The following is a 23,979-nucleotide window of genomic DNA, read 5'->3' as shown; positions in this document are numbered from 1 at the left end:
ATGGGTTTGTATAATGGTGGTCCCTTTCTTTACGGGGCTGTTTGCATAAAGCAAAGCAACTTTGGATGATGTAATATCTGGTCATTTCCATCTACAGCTATCATATGGGCCCTATATAGTCCTGCAAAGAAAAATAACAGTTCTTGTCTTGTGTTACCTCGAAATAGCTTCAAAATGTTTGCTGTTTTTTATAAAAACTTCAACAAATATTTATTTTGCACATGGCTAGATCATGATTTCTGGTTTTTGTTTTGTTTTCACCTCATTGTTTGTGGGTTCTCTACCCAGGCAGTATAGTAAAGTTTTTAAGAGCTTGAGCTCTAGAATCAGATAAACTGACTCTCACTTACTTATGTGATCTGAGCAGATTAATGAAGCTTTGTAAGCCTAATTTGCTCATTTGCAAAATGGCAAATATTAGTAGTCCTTCACTTGAAAGGTTGTTGTGAGGACTGAACACGTGTAAGGAGCTCAGCACAGGGCCCGGGACTCAGACAGAATCCATCAAATAATAACTGTTGTTACAATAAACAAGGACATGTGTCCAAGTCCTTAAATGAATCACAAGGAACCTAAAAGACTTTCTGCAGCAGTTGAGGGAAATCAAACACCACTTCTTTTTTCAACTCGCTTCCTTTCTGTTATCAGCTCATGGGATTACATGGCCGTTCTCACCAGCATGCATGTTTGTAAGCAGTCTACAGCTCATGTTGTGAGGGCAAAAGACGGAAGAAGGTCATGAAACAGACAGAGTGACCCTAATCCATATAGAAATGACAAACTATGCATGCAGAACCTATCATTCTTTAAGACTCTAATGAAATCGGCTGAAGGAAATTACAGTGTATGATAAATCATATTCCATGATTTCAGGAAATCTTACCAGAAAAACCCAAAAACCTCTCATGGTTGGGTAATGCAAAGATTCTAAAATACCAGATACTCCCCAGATCCCCAGATCATGGCTTTGGATTGTATTGAATCAGCAAATTATTTTGTTTTGCTTAATTTACTTTAATGGGAGGCAGTATGGCAGAGTGGTGACATGAGGTAGATCAATTGTTATTGTTGTTTTAAAAATTGTTTCATAATTTTGCTATCAATAATTGCTTGTGATTGTTGAGTAGCATTCCATAATTACATGCTCATAAGAATGGTGGGAAAGGTGGTGCATGTGTATTTGAGATAATAGAAGATTTTAAAGTATCAGAGGGCTGGAGGCGGTGGCTCATACCTGTAATCCCAGCACTTTGGGAGGCTGAGATGGGTGAATCACTTGAGGTCAGGAGTTTGAAACCAGACTGGCCAATATGCGAAACCCTGTCTCTACTAAAAATACAAAAATTAGCTGGTGTGGTAGCGCTTGCCTGTAGTCCCAGCTACTCGAGAGGCTGAGGCAGAAGAATGGCTTTAGCCTGGAGGTGGAGGTTGCAGTGAGCTGAGATCGCACCGTTGCACTCCAGCCTGGGTGACAGCGAGACTCCGTCTCAAAAAAAAAAAAAAAAAAGATCACAGTAGGAGATCACTACTTTCTAAGATAGGAGTCAGAAAATAGGAACAGTTAGTTATTTAGACTAATTCCATTATGTCAGACTTCTAAAAGAATTTAGTTTGAAGAAAGATTTGGGTTTCTATGAGAAAGAGAATGTATGAAAGCTCTAATTTATTATCTATTCAATACGTTTTATATACAGATTTTCATTGAACTGAAAAGATAATTTCAGAAAATCCTTCATTTCCTCCACGGCATGGTTAACATTAATATTTAGACTGAGTTTATGAGTGTTTTCCCAGCACTGATTTCATAGTTCCTTGTCAGTTCTGGACGTAAAGGACAAGCTTTGATCTGAAGTGCGGCTGATTCAGTATGAGGGCAGATTGTGCTACGGAGATGGTTTTATGATAACTCTGTTGGGATGTTCTTTATAGTTACATCCTGACCTGCTGAATTATTAGTAAGTAAACAGTCATAGCTCCAATCCCATAACTCGACCACGAAAATAGAATTCTAGCTTCTTTTAATATGAACATTATCTAGATACGACTATATCTAGGTCTTTCCTGACAAGTTATATGATTTAGTGCTTTGTTTCTATGAACTAAAGTTAGAAACTCGGAGTGACTCACTTTTCTTTTTTGTACGCATCTAAGTGTACAAGGAAATCAGACTGCTTCTGGTGTTGCTTTCTTTAAAAGAAAAAAAAAGACATGCTCGTGGTTGAGTATCCTTTTTAGGTCAGCAATTCTTAAGTGCAGGACTTATTGGTATCCGAGCGGAAAGGCCTGAAGCTCTGATTTATCACAACTCCCTGTGAGTGGAGTTCTTCCATGGCTGGAGAAAGGAAAACATTTGTTGTACTAATACTGAATGTGCTTCCTGTGTAAAATAACCTTTAACTCTGTGGAGATCCCCCATTTTAATGACCAGAGACGTAGTGGAAGAAGAAGGAAATCCAAATTCCCCACAGGCAGCCTCTCTCCTCAACAGCAGGACAAGCTGCAGCCCTCCTCACGACAGAAATGCCTACTGAGGTAATGCTCCGCTAGGCTCTCTTTCGCCTGTTTGAAGACACGACTCCATGAATTGTCTTCAAATGTGTGTGACATTTTGACCTATGAAGAACACTGGGCGACAGCAGTCAGGTATTGTGAGGGGGCTGCACCAGGGCGAAGAGGGCTGTCCTCTCACGCCAGCTTCAGTTATGGGCCCTGCCGGGAACCTGGCCAATGGCAGAACCAGCCCTCAAACCCCAACCCAGACGTCAAGTTTCTAAAGCACCATATCTTTACTGTAGAAACACTGTGAAGCCTGCAGTGACCATCCTGGCCATGAGAATGCCTCTTTCTTTGAGAAACTTGAAGGGTATTCCCTACACTGGAGGGGAAAACCCAGCAGTGGTCAACATGGTTAACAAACCTTTCAAGTCTCTTTGGATTTTTGTTTGTTTTATGAGACAGGGCCTTGCTCTGTTGTCCAGGCTGGAATGCAGTGGTGCAATCATAGCTCATTGCAATGTCAGCCCCCTGGGCTCAAGCAATCCTATCACCTCAGCCTTCCAAGTAGCTGGGACTACAGGCATGCACCACTATGCTCAGCTAATTTTTTAATTTTTTGTAGAGGCAAGATCTATGTTGCCCAGGCTGGTCTCAAACTCCTGGACTCAAGCAATCCTCCCACCTCGGCCTCCCAAAGTACTGGAATTACGGGTGTGAGCCACTGTGCCCGGCCTCTTTGGGTTTTTGAAAGCCTCTATAGTAGCCCAGCTCTCTGAGTTCTGTGGAAAGTGCATCCATGAGATGGGGAAAGAGGAGAGTTGGCACATGCTTTCAGAGCTTCCCTAGCACACTGGCACTACAGTGTCTTAGTGAGGGACATGATCACGTTCTATCTCAACACCTTTATGGTGATCCTGTATTCCCAGCTGCAGTTAGCTGCAGACAGACACAAGAGCTTTCCACAGGCAATCAATGGTACACCTACCCCCAAGCTCACTTGCAGATGGCTTCTTTTCAAAAGACATATCTACTTTTAAAAGACAACTGAGCTGCTTGAGAGAGAAGGAGGAAAGTAAAGGGAACTGGCTATTTTTATAGCCATTCTGTCTCTCTCCTCGCCTTCCTCCCTCTCTGCACTTACATCTGCAACTCCCTCAAGCCAGATCTCCCAAATCATCTTGATTTTCATGTCTTGCCTCTTCCTAAGAATGAATGATCTGTCTCAGTGAGTGCACACAAAACTTAACAATACAAGAATCTTGTATTTCACATGTCTTAGACTGTATCAGTGGGTCATGAAACTCCAGTTAAGTCTGACATGGCTGTGGCATGGTAGAAGGCACACTACCTGGTACCTCAGCAGGTATTTGAGAAACACTGATTTATCAACCTGTGTTTGATATTTGATGTTTGTTGATAAAAGTGGAACACTGGTTAGGAATCATGAAACTCAGGCTCTGTCAAGATCCTACTGCTGATTTGATGGGCAATTTTTGTCAGTCTCTTAGCCTCCCTGGTTTACGATTTCCTGGCTCCTAAAAAGAATTGTACTTTCCTGATTCTTAAAATGGAGTATTTATACCCATACCTAGAAGAATTCAGGATTGTGTCAAGGGATGTATATAGCCAGAAGATAAATATCTTTTTAGAGTATCAATTTCATTTGAGGGTAAATAACCTTAAAGTTTTGTTTTCTTTTCTGTTTTTTTTTTTTGTTGTTGCTGTTGTTGTTGTTGTTGTTGCTGTTGTTTTTTGAGACAGAGTTTCATTCTTGCTGCCCAGGCTGGAGTGCAATGGCGTGATCTCAGCTCACCGCAACCTCCTCCTCCTGGGTCCCGGTTCAAGCAGTTCTCCTGCCTCAGCCTCCTGAGTAGCTGGGATTACAGGCACGTGCCACCACACCCAGCTAATTTTTCTATTTTTAGTAGAGACGGGGTTTCACCATGTTGGCCAGGCTGGTCTCGAACTCCTGACCTCGTGATCCTCCCGCCTCGGCCTCCCAAAGTGCTGGGATCACAGGCGTGAGTCACCACGCCTGGCTGAAGTTTTGTTTTCTGTTGTTGATGAAACCAAACAAGGATCTATTAGGCATTCCTGAAATGTAAAATATGTGTAAATTTTGTGCTAGCAGTCAACAGTTTTGAATCATGCCCAACTACTGCCCCTCCTTCCTCGCCCTCTGTTAATATCCACCTTCTTCTGTTTTTAGGGATTTTTTCCAGTGGAGAACCTGAAGTGCTGCTCAGTGATAGCTACTTTCCTTTTAGCTCCTTCCTGTTTCTTTCCTATTCTTAAAGTATCTTTTTCTTTGCGGGAACGTCCCCATGCCCAAGGCTTTGGTTAATGCCTCTATGCTGATGTCTCATTTATGTATCTCCTCCAGGAACCAAGCCTGTCTTTCAGCAGTCTACTTAAGATTTCCTTTGGAATATCTCAAAGGTGCAAACTCAACATGTCTAAAGTAAGAACTCATATTGACTCCCCCAAACCTGGTACCTTTCCAGTGTTCCATATCTAAGGAAATGCCACTACACCCATTAATGCACAAATTAGAAACTTCAGTCATCCTTGGCCATGTGTGGTGGCTCACACCTGTAATCCCAGCACTTTGAGAGGCCAAGGCAAGAGGATTGCTTGAGGCCAGGAGCTCAAGACCAGCCTGAGCAACATAGCAAGACCTCATCTCTACAAAAAAAAAAAAAAAAATTAAAAATTAGCTGGACACGATACCAGCTACTTGGGAAGCTGAGGCAGGAGGATCACTTGAGCCCAGGAGTTCGAAGTTAAAGTGAGCCATGATTGCACCACTGCATTCCAGCCTAGGCAACAGAACAAGACCCTGTTTCTAAAAAAAAAAAAAAAACCAAGGCCAGGCGTGGTGGCTCACGCCTGTAATCCCAGCACTTTGGGAGGCTGAGGCGGGCAGATCACAAGGTCAGGAGATCGAGACCATCCTGGCTAACACAGTGAAACCCCATCTCTACTAAAAATACAAAAAATTAGCCGGGCGTGGTGGCGGGTGCCTGTAGTCCCAGCTACTGGGGAAGCTGAGGCAGGAGAACGGCGTGAACCCGGGAGGCAGAGCTTGCAGTGAGCCGAGATCGCACCACTGTACTCCAGCCTGGGAGACAGCGAGACTCTGTCTCAAAAAAAAAAACCAAAAAGTAAAAGAGTCATCCTTGACATCATTCTCATATTCCCTATGGCCACTTCATCACCAAATCTTGTCATTGACTTCTGAGTTGCTCTCAAATCTCCATCCTCAAGCTACTCTCCTCTGTTGTAGCCTCCTCACTGTTCTGGCCCCTCTACCTGCAGGACCCTGCATGTTCAGGACAGTTGCCAACCTCAAACAGCCTTGCTTTTCTGATGCAGCCACATTGGCTTTCTTCTAGTCCCACATAGTCACCAGGCACCATCACAGGACCTTTGCCTGTATCGATTCTCACTCCCTTCACTCAGTTAACTTCTACTCATCAGACCAGAGAAGCCTTCTGACCTCACTGGCTCCTCTATGAGGACCATTTATTTCTCTTCTGTGGCACCTGCAAAGCTGCAGTTTTATTTCGGTTTATTTTATCATTTGATTAAGGTGTGCTCCTCCAAGGCCGAAACTCCACAAGGACGGGAACCACGTCTGGCAAGCATTGTGCTCCAAGAAGCTAACACAGTAAACACTTTAGTTTGTAAATATTTGCTGAACCAATGAATAAAGTAGTTATTCACTACCAAAAAAAAAAAGGGAACTATTGACAAATGCAACAAAAAATAATGAGTTAAAACACATGAAAGCATTTTGTGAATCTAAACTGCTGCTCAACGCCAGGCACAATGGCTCACGCCTGTAATCCCAGCACTTTCAGAGGCCAAGGTGGGAGGATCACTTGAGGACAGGAGTTCAAGACCAGCCTGGGCAACACGGCGAAACCTGTCTCTACAAAAAATAAAAACTTAGCTGGTTGTGGTGGCATGCGCCTATAGTCCCACCTACTCAAGAGGCTGAGGTGGAAGGATCACTGGAGCTTGGGAAGTCAAGGCTACAGTGAGCTACAATAGAGCAACTGCACTCCAGTCTGGGTGACAGAGTGAGACTCTGTCTCAAAAAAAAAAAAAAAAAAGCCCAGTGTGGTGGCACATGCCTATAGTCCTAAGTCCTAGCTACTCAGGAGGCTGAGGTGGGAGGATCACTTGAGCTTGGGAGGTCGAGGTTACAGTGAGCTAAAATCAAGCAACTGCACTCCAGTCGGGGTGACAGAGTGAGACTCTGTCTCACACACACACACAAAAAAAAGCCCAGTGTGGTGGCATGCACCTATAGTCCTAGCTACTGAGGAGGCTGGGGCGGGAGGATAGCTTGAGACAGGAATTCAAGGTTACAGTGAGCTATAATTGCACCACTGTACTCTAGCCTGGGTGACAGGGCAAGACTCTGTCTCAAAACAAACAAACAAACAAAATGCTATTCAAGTATTAGGTTCTGTTTGAAGTGACTAGTTAGGATGTTATTTTTCAAATATCAAGTGTAGACTACTTGAAAACAGTGTCCAGATTTATGGAGACAAAATGCAAATGAGCATTTGGAGTCAAGCTCTCCTCCAGAGTCTTTAACAGAACTGCTGACCTTTTAATGGCTGCCATACCCAGGCATTCAAACAAAAGAGGCATTTGTATACATGCACATAAACTCTCCGTATCTGTTAACTACTAGAATTAGTTTCCTGCATTTGCATGACTTTTGTCCTAACAAAATAAATACATTTTTCACAGTATCTCCCTCCAAAAACAAATCTTCCAGAGAATTAATGGCATGGCACTGGGATTGCCAGCAATAAAAATAACAAAAGGGTGACACTGTTTTACTTTTACTTTTAGGATGGAAGACTTTTGTTGACAATTTGAGTAACAACATTAAGTTTAAAAAGAAATTCCAAGAAATATGGTTTTCCAAATAAATTTTCAGTTGAAGGGGAGATCTTATAAAGTTGTCTTTAATCAGTGACTAATCTCTTCCTACTGGTCATTAATTTAAACCTATGCTTAAAGAAAAAAAACAGATTTCTCCATGTACCTGATACAAAATGATCAGTAGTCATTTGAAAAACATGACTGAACACTTACTCCGTTACAATGTTCTGGCGCATTTTACATGGGAAATAAAGTATTGTGTTTTGATTAACATCACGTTTGGATGCAACAGACTACCTGACCAAAGAGTATAAGTTAAACAAAAAAGGCATTTATGTTTCTTCTATAGCAATCCAGGTGCCTAACTCTAGACTCCTCAGTGAGGTTATCAAGGACATAGGTTCTTCCTCTCTCATTTCTCCATTTTTGTGTTTGTTACCTTATAATTTCAAGATGGTTCTCACAGCTCCAGATCTCATAACTACAATCAAAGATAGTGGTGGTGATGGAGTAGGAGGAACAGGCAAGTATAAAATGTGAATTTATTTTAGAGTGGCTCCCTTATTTTATCATGGAAGTTTTAGTAAGGCTCCGAAAATTCAAGGCAGGATAAATAAAAGGCATTCACATCAAGACATGCTGTAGTAAAACGCAGACAAACAGACAATCTTAAAGCAGCCAGAGGGAAAAAATACAGTTCACCTATAAGGGAACAATAGACTTTTGGCACACTTATCAATGGCAACAGTAATAGCCAGAAGGCAGTGGAATAATATCTTCAAAATGCAGAGAGAAAATAACTGAAAACCTAGATTTCTATACCCAGAAAAACTACTTTCAAGAAGGTAGGCAAAATAAAAACATTCTCTGGCCAGGTGCAGTGGCTCACGCCTGTAATCCCAGCACTCTGGGAGGGGAGGCCGAGGTGGGCGGATCATGAGGTCAGGAGTTCGAGACCAGCCTGGCCAACATAGTGAAACCCCATCTCTACTAAAAATACAAAAAATTAGCCAGGCATGGTGGCAGGCACCTGTAATCCCAGCTACTCAGGAGGCTGAGGCAGGAGAATCACTTGAACCCGGGAGGCAGAGGTTGCAATGAGCTGAGATCACACCATTGCACTCCAGCCCAGGTAACAGTGCAAGACTCCATCTCAAAAACAAGAACAACAACAACAACAACAAAACCCAACCATTCTCCTACAAACACAAAGTCAGCATTTACTATCACTCATTAGAACTTCAAAAGGATGTACTTCAAGATGAAGAAAGCCAGTTCCAAAAAGCAGGTCTGAGATCCAAAAAAGATAGTTAGCAAAGAAAATGATAAAGATATGGGTAAATCCAAATAATCATTTACTACGTTAAGCAACAATAATAATGTCATAATTATGAGGTTAAAAAATAATATAGAACTAAATGCTGGTAAAAATGGCATATAAGTTGGAAAAGGTGATCAGGAATAAGGCATTCAAAAGTATGTGTTTTGGCCAGGTGTGGTTGTTCATGCCTGTAATCCCAGCACTTTGGGAGGCTGAGGCGAGAAGACTGCTTGAGCCCAGGAGTTTGAAACTAGCCTGGACAATATGAGAAACCCTGTCTCCATTAAATTAAAAAATAAAAAACAAAAAACCAAAGGTATGTCTTTTGTTCAGGAGGGTAAATCACTGATTAAGACTTTATTAAATTACATACTTTATTAAAGTATACACATGTAGACATGTATATATATATGTACATGTGTGTATGAGTATATATATATATGTATGTGTGTGTATGAATATATATATATATATATGCTATAAATTCTAGGACCCCCCTGTAAAATATAAAAAATAAAGGTATAAGTTCTAAACTAGTAAAAGGAAAAAACAGAATAAGAAAAAACAAAACATGCAATGTAATCCAAAAAAAAGTCAAGAAGGAATATAAAAGAATATAGAAAAGGCAGAACAATAGAATGTATAAAATAAGATGGTAGAAATGGAATCCAAATATATTAAAATAACAATAAGGGTAAGTAGACTAAACTTTTCATCAGGCTAGGTAAAAATCTTTTTGCTTTTTACAAGAAACACATGTAAAACAAGTAAATTCATGGAGGAGTTGAAAGTAGAAAGAGGGAAAAACATTTAATAAATATTAACCGAAAGAAAGTTTGTGTGGTTACATTATTATCAGATGAAGAAAAAATAAAGCAAAAAGTATTACTAGAGACAGAGGTGCATTAACATATTGATGAAAGTCCAATTCGTTAGTAAGATGTAAACAATTCTAAATTTGCATATTTCTAATATCAAAGTTTCAAAAATATTAAGCAAAAAATGACAGAACAAGAAAACAAAATTGACAAATACACTATGATGAGGTAGATTTTAATCACATCTTTGTCAGAAATTTACAAAACAAAAATATCAGAAAAAAATATGGGTGATATGACCATTCCAATAAACAAGCCAGGTCTAATGAACATATATAGTGTCCTGTATCATGTGACGGGAGCTATGCCTTCTGTTCCCAGGAGCAATTATAAAAATTGACAATATATTAGCTCACAGAGCAAGTCTTAACTGTATCAAAGAATCACTATCATCTAGACCACATTATCTGACCATAATGCAATTAATAACAAAAACATAATAAAAAACTTTGACTTTTTAAAGTATAATTCTAGATCAGGCGCAGTGGCTCATGCCTGTAATCTCAGCATTTTGGAAGGGCGGGGTGGTGGTAGAGGGGGATCATTTGAGGTCAGGAGTTCGAGACCAGTCTGGCCAACAGGTGAAACATCCATCTCTACTAAAAATGAAAAAGTTAGCTGGGTGTGGAGGTACACACTTTTATCCCAGCTACTCAGGAGGCTGAGGCACCAGAATCGTCTGAGCATGGGAGGCAGAGGTTGCAGTGAGCAGAGATTGCACCACTGCTCTCCAGCCTGGGTGACAGAGTGAGACTCCATCTGAAAAAAACAAAAAAAAAAAAACAAATTGTAATTCTAAATAGTTCCTTGGTCAAAAAAGAAAGCACAAGGGAAATAAAACCTGAATAGAATAGAAATAAAGGACATAAAAATTTTAAGAGCATAAATTAATTAAACAAAACACAACATTTAGTAGAAAGGATCAACAAAATAAAAAGCTGGTTCCTTGAAAAAAAATAAAACTGACAGATCTTTAGCAAACTGATGAAGTAAGCAAGCAGCTACAAAAGAATGGAAAATGAAACATTGCAAATACAACAGCAATTACACAGATACAAATAGCATGAACAATAAATAAATTTTAAAATTTAAGGAAAATGGACGAATTCCTGGAAACATATAATTTACAAAACTAACTTAAGAAGAAAATTAAAATCTGAAATTGAAAATATGAGGGTTGATATTTAGCCTGTATGCAACTATACAGTCATACTGTTAGCTTTGGACCGGGGTCTATTCTGATTAACTGGTGTAACCATTCGAATTGGTTGTTAAATAGTTTATCACCAAGCCTATAATCATTAATGAAATATAGTCAGTAGTCGATTCCCACAAAGAAAACGGGCTGGGCGAGGTGGCTCACGCCTGTAATCCCAACACTTTGGGAGGCCGAGGCAGGCAGATCACCTGCAGTCAGGAGTTGGAGACAAGCCTGGCCAACATGGTGAAACCCATCTTAACTAAAAACAGAAAGATTAGTCAGGCATGGTGGCAGGCGCCTGTAAACCCAGCTACTCAAGAGGCCGAGGCAGGAGAATCCTTTGAACCTGGGAGGCGGAGGTTGCAGTGAGCTGAGATGACACCACTGTACTCCAGCCCGGGCGAAAAGAGCGAGACTCAGAAACAAACCAACAACAACAACAAAAAACAAAACACCAGGTCCAGGTCCAAGTAGTTTTATAGGCAAGTTTACCGGGATCCAAAGGCAGATAATTCCAATCCTAAACTCTTTCAGGGAGTATAAAAGAAGGAACATCTCCTAACTCATTTTATGAGACTAATATAACTTCATACAAAAACCACAGAAGAAAAAAATTACAATCTAACTCCACTCTTGATTACGGATAAAAATCTTAAACAAAATATTAGCAACCATATCCACATAATGATCAATAGGGTTTATTCCAGGAATGTAAGGTTACTGCACCATTAGACAATTTATTAATGTAATTGACCACATCAACAGATTAAAATAGAAAAATCATATAGTTATTTCAAAAGAGGCAGAAAAAACATTCAATAAATTTTAACAAGCCACTTACAATTAAAACAAATAAACAAACAACTCTTATCCAAAAAGGGTAGAAAAGAACGTCCTTAGCCTACCTAATAAAGAGTATCTGCAAAAATAAATCTCTGGCAAATGTAATTCTCCACAGTAAAAAAAAAAAAAAAAAAAAAAAAAAAAAGTTAAAAGCATTCCGTTTAAAAGGATGTAAGACAATGAGATAAATTAGCATCATTCCTAATAACTTTGTGTTGGAGTTCTAGCCATTGCAGAATATCAAAAACAATGAAGACAATAACAACAAAACACAAAGAAGACTCAGAAAGGAAAAAATCAAATTGTCATAATTTATAAATTCAGTAATTCTCTACGTGGGTAACTCAAAGAGTCTGCTACAAATTGTAAGAAAATGAAACATTTTGCAGGACTGCTAGACATAAAATCAACAGGCAAAAGTCAATTGCATTTCTATTAACACAAGACAGATGCAAAACCTAATTTTAAGGGGATACAATAACACAAAATGTAAAATATCTAGAAATAAATCCAACAAAAATATTTTTTAGAGATGGGGTTGTGCTATGTTGCCCAGTCTGGTCTTTAACTTTTGGACTCAAGTGATCCTTCTGCCTCAGCTTCCCAAATAGCTGGGATTACAGACTAAGCACTACACCTGGTTCAATGTTTTTAAAATCAAATCATTCTAGACCACAGAAAAAGACAGAAAGCTCCACATTTAATTGTATAAAGCCAGCAAAATATTAATCTGAATATCTGATTAAAAAAATAGTACAAAAAAGGAAAATACAGAATGACCTCACTTAAGACTATAACTGCAAAATTTCTGGATACAATTTTAAGAAACAATATTTCAGAATAAAAAATATAAACAAGTAGGATTAGTCTAGGAATACAGGTACGGTTTCAATATTAAGAAACCTGTCGACATAATTCATCATGCCAGCAAATTAGTGGGGGAAAAATAGTGATTATATAAATAGATGATTAAAAGGCATTTGAAAAAGTTGAGCAGTCATCCCAATTAAAAACTCTCTATAACATCTGACGAGAAGATGTTTTAGTCAGCAGAAGCTAACTTGTCTTACAAAGAGCCCCAAACTTTATTGGCTTGACACAGTAAGTTATTTTCCCTCATGTCATAATCCAGTGTGGGACAACAATGGAGCTCTCCTACCCACCGTCATTCAAAGACCTGGGCTCTTTCCATCAGTAGTTCTTCCATATACTAGAAAGATGTCCCAAGTCCTCTGCATCTGACTGGTAGAGAAAGGAAGGCAGTGTGGAGAGTGTGGGAGGCTCAGGGTTAGTACTGGAAACATAATCTTTCTTTTCCACCCACATTCTTCTGATCAAAATTCAGTTAGGTTGGGTCTACATAACCATAAGCAAGACTGGAAAATGTAGTTGATCTGTGTTCTCAGGAGAAAAGGAAAATGTATGGGTGAGCATCTAGCCAGTCTCTGCCACAGAAAGTTACCACCTAAAATATTAAAGACCTTACCAAAAAACTAATAACATATATCATCCCAAAGAGTGAAACACTAAATATACTTACACTGAAATCAGGAAAAAGACTGGGACATTCACTATAACCATTATTTATTCAACATTATTTTGGAGGTTGTAGCAGGTACAGTAAGATAAGGAAAGAAAATAATATAAATTTGGGAAAGAAGAGATTAAATTATCTTTTTGCTGATAATATGCCAACATATTTAGAAGCTCTAAGACATGCTTAGAAAGAACATATCTGTTTAATTGAGTAACATGGCTGGACACAATACACAAAGATACATAAATATGTGAATATACATATGTGTGTAATTGTTCTCCATATGTTCTCTTCGTTTGCTTCTATCTAAATAACTCTTGGGGTTTACACAAGCTCTCCATGTCATCTGTGAAACCTACAGACTATTGCTTATGGCAGAAAAAATGCACTCACCTTGTGAGCTACTCTCTTACATAACCATGTACTCCACTTTTACCAGATGAGTTGTTTGTTTACCAATTTCTAGTTGTGCTTGCTCCTAAACATTTTTATGACAGTTGTACTGTTATTATAAACCAAGTAACTTGAACAAATACTACTGAAGCCAATACATAATAATGTGACAAGAATGAATTTTTGTTTTCATGGAAGCTCAGTTGTCTGCTTTAGAAAGATTCAGTAAGGACAGGTTGCAAAAAAATGCTGTTGGTTTGGGCATAACAATTCTAAAGCATGAGGAGAAAATTTTAAGATTTTGTATTTGCATTTTTTTACAAGTCTTATTAAGTTATTGAACCACATTAGAGAAATCCAAACTGAAAACTGTATACGATGCATTATCGATGTAGTTTATGCAAGAAAGATATCATGGTACTCCAAATCAGTAGACCCATACTTAAGAGAAGGACCTTGTCCTACATCGCATTATGGATAAATGAATATATATATACACACACACACATATGTTTTATGTTAAAATATTTTAAATATGTATTACCACTACACCATAACCTAGCCTATCCTGATTAAAGCTAGGCTAGGTTATATTACAATAATAAAAAAGTAAAACCAAAAAAACCCTTAAGTCTCAGTGACTTAAAACCATAGACTCTTTATCTGGATGACATCCAGAATCACTGTCTTCTATATGATGACATTCTAGCTACTTTACCCTTTTGGTACTTCTACGCAGCATGTACTTCTATTATCACTATGGCAGGGAAGATATGGAGAATCATGCTTCAACTTCTCAATGCTTCTGTGCAGGAATGAAACACACACACCACTTCTACTCACATTTTCATTGGCCAGGATTAGTCACATGGTTATATCTAATTTTTTTTTTTTTTTTTTGGAGATAGAGTCTGGAGTGCAGTGGCGAGATCTTGGTTCACTGCAACTTCCGCCTCCCGGGTTCAAGCGATTCTCATGCCTCAACCTCCCTAGTAGCTAGGATTACAGGCATCTGCCACCATGCCAGGCTAATTTTGTTTTGTATTTTTTTAGTAGAGACAGGGTTTTGCCATGTTGGCCAGGCTGGTCTCAAACTCCTGACTTCAGGTGATCCACCTGCCTTGGCCTCCCAAAGTATTGGGATTACAGGCGTGACCCACTGCACCTGGCTGGCTATATTTAAGAGACAAGAAAAAGCGTCATCTTCTTGCATACTTGAAAGTAAGAGAGAAACCAATTATTGTTGAATGGAGATAAACGTCTATTGCATAGGTATCATTTTCTAGGATTTCTCAATCTCGCCAACTTAACAATGAAATATTGTGATACATGGTATTAGTGATGACAATATTTGCTGCCCTTCAAGTTAAGAGTATTGATCCTATCTCACTGGTTATTTCTTAGGTGTCAGGCTTGGCATTGTGACTTGAAGGGCCCTTCCTTGTGGAGAACATATGCATCCCGGATGCTTCAGTGTCGGATACGGGCACTTCTTGCTTTGGCTTATAAAGTGTGGGGGAAGTGATATGTGACACTTCCTGGCAGGAGCTTTAAGAACCAGTAGATGCTATACTTTGACTCCTCTCTACTACAAGACTGCAATGTGCCCGACAGCAATGGCTTCATTAGCCTGGGCCCCAGAGTGAGGGTGATGTGAAGCAGAGCTGCAGCCAGCTTGGGATGGGCATGCAGTATGAGCAGGAAATTTTTTGTTGTTATAAGCCACTGAGATTTTCAGGTTGCTTGTTATTGCAGTGTAATTTAGACAAAGCTGACTAATACACATACCATCCTTACTGCATCTGTAGGAATGGTTACAGCAGTAACCAAAAAGAAGTAAGAATGGAAAAACACAGTCATATGCCACATGTGATATTTCAGTCAACAACGGACTGCACATATGATGGTGGTCCCTTAATATTATAATGAAACACCTTATTTTTACTGTTCCTTTTCCATGTTTAGATATATTTAAATAAGCAAACACCACTGTATTACAGTGGCCTACAGGATTCCATACAGTAACATACCATGCAGGTTTGTAACCTAGGAGCAATAGGCTAGACCATACAGCCTAGGTGTTAGTAGGCTATCCCACCTAGGTTTGTGTAACGACGCTGACATTTTTCACAATGACAAAATCACCTAATGCTGCATTTCTCGGAACATATCCCTATCACTAAGAGACGTATGACTATATTCTTTCTGTAATAGTGATAAAAGTACAGAATGCTTAAGGCTAAATTTGACAAGACAGGTTTAAGACATATGAAGAAAATAAAACATTATTGAAAGACATAAAGCATGTCAATTCTCCAAAAATCCATATATAAATTTCATGTAATTCTAATCAAAATTCCAATGGTTTCTTTTTAATTTGATAAAGGCATTTTAAAGTTCATGTGGAACAGAATTTACCCACAATGATGCTGCCAGGATTAAATGAAGTAAAGTATGTAAAGCACTAGGACAGGATTTGACATCTATAGTATATGCACTGATATGTGTTGGCTAGTATTACTCAGAAAAATAAATAGATCTTTAAAATGGGGAGTGCCAAAATGCATCTTAGTATACATGGGATTTTAACATAGCCATCTAGAGGAAAAAACACTAGACCCCTATTTAATGCATATCCAAAGTTAAATCCCATATGGATTAAAAACAAAAATGTAAAAAAATATGTTAGAATAAAATTTAAGGGAATGAATTTATACACTACAGGTTAGGAAAACATTCTCAACTGAAATAGCAAACCAGGGAGTTGCAAAGGAAAAGACAATTTTTTAAACATGTGTATTGTCAAAGATACCATAAAGAAAAGAATAATCTTATTATATAGTAGACTTCAAGAAATATCTGGGATGTATTAGAAAAAGGTTAACATCTACAGTACGAAATGAGTGAGCAAAAATTTACAGGAAAAAGAAAAAAAAACTCCACAGAAAAATGAATAAAGAATGTGTGAATAGGCATTTTCAGAAAATCTAAACAGTAAACATGAAAAAATGCATGATCTGAATAGGAATCAGAAAGATCCAAACCAAAGTAATCCTGAGTTATCACTTCTCACCCATCAGAACCACAAAAGTTAAATTTCTGTTGACAGAAATGTGAACTTAAACCACTTGGAATCATGTTTACCATTTGGGGAAGTTGTTTGAAAGCAACCCTTTAATATAGTGGTCAAGGAGGAAATTATTTGGCATTGCAATGCACCAAATATAACTACACTATTTTGAAAGTTCAGCTTTTCATGAAATGGATTTTGACAAGACTCTGACTTAGGCTGCTCGTTCTATCTCCCACAGTGTATGTTCCTCTCGGCTCCAAACTCAGAATTTTGCAACTACTTTTGGTCACTGGACAGCGTTTTTTTATTTCATGACCACTCCAACCCTTGAATACATGGAAGCTCCTAATGGCACTGCCTGGCACACCCTAACCACACAAGTTCTGGCAGCCCTGGTTGAACTCTGGCTAACTCGACCTTTTCGGATCTGTGACTTGTATGGCTGTCTACACGTGATTCTGATTCTTCACCTAGTTTCTCAGCCCCTACTTTCTCCACTTACTCCTACTCCTTCCCCACTCCCCATCCTTCTTGGGAATCTCTCAGCACGTGGATACCTACTGTAGTAAATAAATTACACCAAGTGCTAATGGTGCCCTGGAGCTAATTTCACCCAGTTCCCACCACCACACCTTTCACACAGAGAAGCATAGTTTGATGAGCCCACTTACTCTGGAGATGGGGAGAATCACTTCAAAAGCAGGTAAGAGTGGAGGGGGGCGGGTTACTAGCAGAAAGGCTATTACGATGTTCCTAATGAAAAATGACAGCTCCAGAAAGATGGTGAATGGAGTTTATAGTCTAACAAGGAGAAGCACATGTGAAAACAAGAGGTACAACAGTGTGTTACTGCTGGTGAGATATAATTACTCATATGTATGCATAAACAATGAAGCATAAAGGGTCTATTTTCCCCAAGTAGGGAACGTAGGGCAGCAGAGAAGGTCAAGAAAGGTTTTGTAGAGGAAGCGATGCTTGACCTGACATGGTTTGATAGCACATTCCAAAAAGAGGGGAGAACAGGAAAAAATGTATAGGGGTATGAAATTAACATTAACAGAGAATTCCAAGTACTTTAATATGACTGGAGTAAAGAATTTAAGAGTGGGGTTGACAGATTACAGAAAGCCTGTTTCACATTCTAAAGAGTCATAAATTAAGACTGTAGGGCGGGCAAAGAGGAGCTATTCAGGGCTTTAAGGAGGAAAGTAATCGATTTGAATTTTAGAAAACAAACAACTTTGGCAGCGGTGTGGAGGACGGTTTGGAATAAGCAAGGATGTCTGCTTGTGGCTCAAGTGTCAGGTAATTAATTCTGTTATCCACGATACTCTACTTCTCAACCAGGCAAGTTCATCAAGGAATTTTAGAAACAATACTTTTCTTTCTTGCTCATGTAAAAACACCTAACTAGAATGATAAACAAACAAGGTCTTCTTTTTTTTCTAAACTCTATTGTATAAACTTAGTTGGACACCCTCATTTAATAAATGGGTGAGGCTGAATAGCTTTTGGCACTAATCCCAGATACTGAAACAGTGAGAAAACAACAAAACATGGAACATAATATCTATCCATAACTCCAATTGTATGGTTAGGGTTATTGGAGAATTTTAAGAGTTATGATTTCCCTGGCAAAGTGTCAAAAAAAATACCTTCAAAAATTATTCCAAACAGCCATTTGGCATCTAATCATGCTGACATAATGAAAAATGTTGAATAAATTGCCTACGTGTAATTTCTCATTCCTGAAGAAGTAAAGGAAGGATGTTTTCTAAGTCTCCACAATGACGGGTTTTATTAAATAATAACATGCTCATAAAAAAGTCAAAAGAAAATTTCCGAGCTCACTTAGAAAATAGAATCAATCTATTTTTTTCTTAAAGATAAATAGATATATTCTGTCACATAGAAGAACGTCTAAGGATATCCACCAATACATTCACATTGGTTATCTCTGGGTGATGCGTTTAAGTGTTCTCTATTTCCTTCTTGTTGCCTTTTGGCGTTGTCTGATTTTCTGTAGTGAACATGCATTGCTTCTGGAAGAAAAAACAAAAAAGTCAAATACCAACCATACAATCAGAATGTTGTAGGCCATCTTTTTCAGCTCTCTGATTCTGCATCGACTTTCTAATTCTGAATAAGATTAATGTAAACTGCTTTCAAGATAACCTTCTGGTGTGTTTTGAGTAGGCTAAATTTCTTTCCTCAAGTCTGTATCTTCAGGGAATAAATTTTTGAATTTTCAAAATACAGATATTCCCACTAATTATTCATGCCAGTGGAGGGGAATATTGACACTATCCAAAAATGTAACGGAACTGAAACCATCATGTATACATGTATATTATATTAGGCTTTGTGAGGCTCTGCACATGATACTTTTGGCAGATATGCTTTCTGAATTAAATTTTTATTTGGTTAATATTAAAATTACTCCATGCTCCCACATGTGGGCTGGCAAATGATGGGAGAAGGCTATAGTAGAAGAAATAGGTGTAGAATTTAAAATTCATTGCATATAATCTATCAGCTGTATGCTGTGCAGGCAAATGAATAAAGATTATGGTGAAAATATAAACCAATTTTGAGCACAGACAGACCTAAAACAGGGCTACAAAAGCATGAAAAATGGAATGCTAACTTGTGCCATGTCTGATGCAATGCAGATGTAAAGTAGTAAAATAAAACTCCTGGATTCCAAATAGTCTACTCTAGTACTTATTCTCAAAACCCAGCTTTTCATAATCAGAAGACACTCTTTTAAAAGCAGCTGCATCTGAAATCACAGCCAGTAAAATATTTCAGAATATGAAACACTCATCTCTTAGGGTTAAAGAAAAGGGTTAAATGAACTTGATATTTCTCCATCTCTTAACACATAGGAAGGGGCTTGCAAAGAAGATTTGTAAACATGACTTATCCTAAATTATGCATATTGAACCTTCCCCAACACTGTAAGAATTTAGATCATTTAAAGAAGATTTGGATATATTTTTTATAACTTATAGATTCTTTTCAGGCCCTCGAAAACCTAGTAATTTTCTTATTGTTTAAGATTTGTATAATACCACTGCCCTTAAATGAACTACTCCTCCACCCCAAGCCTTGTAGGGAAGAACAATTTTTTTTTTTTTTTTTTTTTTGAGACGGAGTCTCGCTCTATTGCTCAGGCTGGAGTGCAGTGGCACAATCTCGGCTCACTGCAACCTCCACCTCCTGGGTTCAAGTGATTCTCCTGCCTCAGTCTCCCGAGTAGCTGGGATTATAGGCGTGCACCACCATGCCCAGCTAATTTTATATTTTTAGTAGACACGGGGTGTCACCATGTTGGCCAGGCTGGTCTCGAACTCCTGACCTCAGGTGACCCCGCCTGCCTCAGCCTCCCAAAGTGCTGAGATTACAGGAGTGAGTCTCTGCGCCTGGCCTGCCTCCTGTTTCTAACAGCTGCATCTTTGTCCTTGATTCCTTCTCACACCTGTTCTAGGCATCTGAGAGATCATTATCTCAATCATTCCTTCTTGCTGCTTCTCTTCCCTGCTGTCTTCACTCTTGCCCCTTCACCAACTCTTTCTAACATCTGCCTAACAAACTTTGGTCTGTCCAATCATGCATATGAAACAAAAACAAAACCCAACTTTCATTCAAACCAAAATCCTGATTCTATTTTTTGAAATGGACAACTTTCTGAAAAGAACGATCTATAAAATTTAGCTGCCTCCATTTTCTTCTTATAAATTCTTCATTCCTAACAATCTGGTTTATAGTTAAACTGCTCACCAGAAGATTATGCAAATGACATCCCATTTGCCAAACCCCACTGATCTTCCCATAATCATTATCTGACATCACTGGTCATTCCCTTATCTCAACATCGTATCTTCCTTAGCTCCGAGACGTTTTCAGACCTCTCTTCTCTACGCCTCTTTCATGCCTCTCCTAGCTTGTTAAGTTCTAAAGAGACATTCACTACATACTAGATTTCAAAATCCTGCTGAGTACCTGCCTAAAGTATGCGGGCACTATGCTGTGGAGATAAAGCAGCTTTTAAGAGGGGGCTAACCAAGCAGGCTGGGTAATAGGGTTTGGGTGCCCAGGGCCAAGCTTAGGCAAATAACAGAAAAGAGCAAAGTAAGTGTAATTTCAGATCGTTAGAGAGCACTAAAATTTAGAAGACCCAAATTCAGCTGACAAGATGAAGTACGAGAATAGTACCCAAACAGGAAACAGATGAGGTAACAAATGGGGAAAGAGCTAGAAGGAGGGAGAAGGGTTCTTGCCAGATGTGAATGAAGCTGAATTTGTCCTCAGTTTACCTATCTATGTTACCAGACTGACTTAAGAGTAAAGTCAAAGACGACTACAAAAAGTAAAATAAAATAGGGTGCTTGTTCTCATATGATGCCTCAGCGTTTTCTGTGAAATGTGCATAATGATAGTATCTACCTCACAGGATTAATTGAAACAATATATGCAAAGAACTAAACCCTGGCCTGACACGTAACAAATGTTAGCTATCATTATTAATATTCTATCCTCTAAGCTATTTAACATAAAGCTTAAGTAAATATAATTAAATCATTCCAGCATCAAATCTAATTTTCTTCTTAAGTATTTAGCATACTCAAAAGTACCCCGTATTAGTTAATACTGTAACAAACCATTGAAAATAGGATATAAACTTGGGTGTAAGACTCGAAATAAAGGGAATTTTCTCCTTGCTGAGCCACTAAAACAACTCTTCACACTGGTCACCAAAAGCCTATTTTCAGGGCTTTATGATCCCTTTTTAGCTACTTTTGAACTACTTTCTAACCTCTCAATACTTTCTTGCCCTTTTGATTCCAAGATGGCATAGCCTTTAAAGCAGGCTCCCCTTCTTCTGGCTGTCTTTTGAATTCTAGTATTTCTTAGGTTCACTCCTACTTTTTCCTTCCTTTCAAAGCCTTTCCAACATGTGACACTACCTTAGCGTACCATGAGTGGCTTCAATGGTATCCTGGTGCCTACTTTCTCCCAATCTTAGTCTGTCCTTCATGCTGCCACCAGAATTTTTTTTTTTTAATGCCAAATGTTTGTGAAAAGACCTCCATTATCTCCCGTTGTCTATAAGAAAAAGCCCCAAACCCCAGCATACCATAGAAGGCCCTTCATTTTGGCCCCAACCTGTCCCTCCAACCTCAACTCATTTTGCTTCACCTGCTCACCCAGAGCCCCAGCCACAGGGAATGTTTTCCATTACTCAGATGACAACATGACTTTTCACAAATCTCTTGCCTTTCCACGTTCCTCTTCCGTGAATGCTGTTTTCTCCTGCTCCCAACAACTTTCTGGTTTAGCCCCTTTCTCTATCAAGCATTTATCACACTGCATTTTATTATTTTATTATTATTATTTGAGATGGAGTCTTGCTGTGTCACCCAGGCTGGAGTGCAGTGGCGCACAACCTCTACCTCTCAGGTTCAAGCGACTCTCCTGCCTCAGTCTCCTGAACAGCTGGGACTACAGGCATGCAACATGATGTCTGGCTAATTTTTTTTTTTTTTTTGTATCTTTAGTAGAGATGGGCTTTTGCCATGTTGGCCAGGCTGGTGTCGAACTCCTGACCTCAAGTGATCTGCCTGCCATGGGCTCCCAAAGTGCTAGGATTACAGGCGTGAGCCACTGCACCCGGCCCATGCTGCATTTTAAGTATCTGTTTACATGTCTATTTCCCCAGGAAAATACATAAGCATCTCAGGTACAGGGAATTGCCCTTTCCTTCTTTATAGCTCCAGAATCTAGTACCAAGCAAATGTTCAATATATATTCATTTGAACTGTGAGCAATCAGCAAATGTTAAAATAATTTTTAAGAAAAGATTCGCAGTTTTACCATTTCTCAGGTGGAATTGACGGAAAGAAAAACAGATGCAAAAGAAACACTCCAACTCAAATCTCAGGATTAAACATGGCTATTGTGAAGGACCAGGAGACACCTAAAGGACAGCAGGGCAGAACACTTAACATCTGGAACTTCAAAGTTGTATGACCATGGCAGTGGATATACATAACATATATGGCCTTATCATTTCCCTCTCTCAAATCCTTCGATGGCTTTTTAAAGACAAAGCCTCATCCTTAATCTTGCCTACAAAGGCTGCATAAAGAACTTGTAGCTAGGTCCCATGATGCATGCCTGTAATTCCAATTACTCGGGAGGCTGCAGCAGGAGAATCGCTTGAGCCCAGGAGTTCAATGCAGGCCTGGGCAACATAGCTAAACCCTATCATTATTTAAAACAAACGAACAAAAACAACAAAAACCACTTGCCTCCATTTACTTACAACCTCATCTCACAGTACTCTCCACTTTACTTTCTGAACTTTAGCCAGACTTAGGCCTTCTTTCCAGTTCCGTTTTTGCACAAGCAGATCTGCACGTAATGTTGTTTTAAATACCCTACCACCCCAAACTAGTTCGCTCTTATCCTTTAGCTGTCAGTCCAAAGATTCCCTAAGGTGTCTCCATCCTGTGGCAGCAGACTATAAGGCCGTCTTATTACATTATATTTGAACAATACAGAATAGTGTAGTGAGCATGGATTCTAGACTCATAAATATGTCCTTAGGCATATTTATTTAAGCCCTTCATGTCTCGGTTTCTTCACCTGTAAATTGTACTCGTAAGGTTATTGGAAAGATTAAAGGAGATAAAGGATGTAAGCACTTAGAACTGTGTTGATAACGCAGTTCAAAGAGCCCAACATATGTCGGTCATGATCACATTTACTTAATTTGTAGTCACTATCATCCCCTCTCTCCCCTCTAGCCCCCGGAGTACCCCTGCTCCTCTAGCCCAGAGGCCACACCAGCCTGGTCCTTTTTTGTATTCCTAGCCTCAGCACAGGGTTCGGAACATACCAGGCCTTCAATATTATGTTTTTAAAAAATGACAAAAGCCTTGTGTCCCAATTTTGCTTTATTAGCCGAGCGATCTCAAGCAAATCACTCAAATCACCTATGCCTCGTTTATCCTTCTGTGAAATGTAATAGCTAACTCAGAGAGGTTTTGTGTTACATAAGGCGATGTACCTACAAAAGCACACTGCACGTCTTAAAACGCCATACAAACCGTAGATGTTTATTAATAAACCGGAGTCCGTGTCTTCCTTCCCCTCAGGCACGTCTCGTCCCGACCCCTCCCTCCTCCCAGCCCACACCCTTACTGCGCCCTTGGCCCTCGGTCCCTTGGGATTGCAAGCGTGGGAGCCTCGGCCCCGCGCAGCTCCCTCCAGCGTCCCGCGCCCTCCTTCCTTCCTCGCCCGGACGGACGCACTTCCGGCGGATGT

The 23,979-nt window shown here is 39.3% G+C and overlaps 1 long non-coding RNA gene across 1 annotated transcript; it reads right to left on the bottom strand.

The window, feature by feature from the left end:
* Positions 1–9,506: 9,506 nt before the first annotated feature.
* On the bottom strand, positions 9,507–14,625 carry LOC131383385 (uncharacterized). The gene is made up of 2 exons (XR_009213374.1): positions 12,808–14,625; positions 9,507–10,359 (listed from the first exon to the last, which is right to left on the bottom strand). It is a non-coding gene; the product is annotated as an uncharacterized LOC131383385 (long non-coding RNA).
* Positions 14,626–23,979: the final 9,354 nt, after the last annotated feature.

Source organism: Hylobates moloch, unplaced genomic scaffold, assembly GCF_009828535.3.
Source record: "Hylobates moloch isolate HMO894 unplaced genomic scaffold, HMol_V3 SCAFFOLD_4, whole genome shotgun sequence".
NCBI classification, from domain to species: domain Eukaryota; kingdom Metazoa; phylum Chordata; class Mammalia; order Primates; family Hylobatidae; genus Hylobates; species Hylobates moloch.
The sequence above is the reverse complement of the archived record's forward strand: the minus strand, read 5'-3'. Positions and strand labels throughout refer to the sequence as shown.